This window comes from Aplysia californica, unplaced genomic scaffold (genome assembly GCF_000002075.1).
Source record: "Aplysia californica isolate F4 #8 unplaced genomic scaffold, AplCal3.0 scaffold00347, whole genome shotgun sequence".
Classification (NCBI taxonomy): domain Eukaryota; kingdom Metazoa; phylum Mollusca; class Gastropoda; order Aplysiida; family Aplysiidae; genus Aplysia; species Aplysia californica.
In genome coordinates, this window is record NW_004797617.1 from 539,958 (window position 1) to 541,286 (window position 1,329).

Sequence of the window (1,329 nt, forward strand, 5' to 3'; positions counted from 1 at the left end):
CAAATCAGTAAGCCCGTCCGCTGTCCACGAGTAGCAACTCCGGTAGCGGGCAAAGCTCAAGCCTGCTCTCTCGCAAGCCTCTGGCACGAGCCGTCCGTTGCTCGCAAGCCTTCGATTTAATCGAGCAGACTCCAGCCCTAACGTTTAGTTAAAGCGCGTGGACTTTGGCATGGTATAGTAGATGTTTTACGGCGCTTTTGACACAGTAATGACTGTTACAGCGCCAGCGAAGACCTGCTTGTTTTGAAATTATATTTGGCTAGCGTTTGTTTCTGACTTATTTTATTTCCTGTTTGTGAGTGCATTTCGTAATAGAACATTAAACAATTTTGGGCGGCACTGTACGACCGTGCTCTATGGACGAACCGCACCTGCCCTTGACACCACACTGAATCACAGGAAGAGACAGGCAGAGAAATTAAAAAGTAAGAAAAACAATTGGCACTGCTGAGTCCTGCCTGCATTTCGTAGCAAAACAGGGTAATGAAGGTTTGGCCACCTATTACGAATGTCACCTAGCCAACCAGCCCCCGGAGCCCAGAAGAACACAAAGTAGCCTACTCAGGCTATACTATAAAGACGAAGGGGTAGGCCACGCAACATATTGATTGGGGGAGTCAAGTAAACCCTGAGAAAATACTTGTATAATATCCCAACTGAAAGAGCTGCAGAGCTGGCATGCCGTAAAAAGCTGAATCTCCACTCAAAGATTAACGGCAAAAGAGAATGAAAACGTGCGAGTAGAAGTACAATTTTGTACTTTCTTGTGTACCTCTAAAATTTGGCACACGTTACGGGTGTTTGGAGGGCGCCACTGGCAGATCCTACTTCTATACTTTCCCTCTGTTGTTTCGGTCTGTCTATCTTCCCTTTCCCGGGCACTAAATGGCCATTATTGATACATGTATTGTGTCGGTGTGCTGTGCTTCTCTTTCCTCAAACAAGTCTTTCCCCACCCAGACGCACTTAGAACGTAGGTGGCTGGCGGGTGGTCTGGTGTGGTTTGCTCCATATTTTCTATCAAAACATCGATAGTCTTTACTTTATGTCTCCTTCTTTTCCACGTCTGTTACTCTCTTGTTACACCTCTATTACATGTACTATCTTCAGCACTTTTAATATCATCATATCTGACGTTAATGTGTTTTAAGGGCCGTGAAATTTTGTCAAAGAAAAAGAAATTAAATAATTATATTATCCCCCTTCTTCTTTCACAAAAAAGATAATGCCTTTGTTCCCCTCTTGCAACACTTCTAATATTCGGTACTTATAATATATATCTATCTATATATCTATCTATATATCTCTATCTATCTATCTATCTATCTA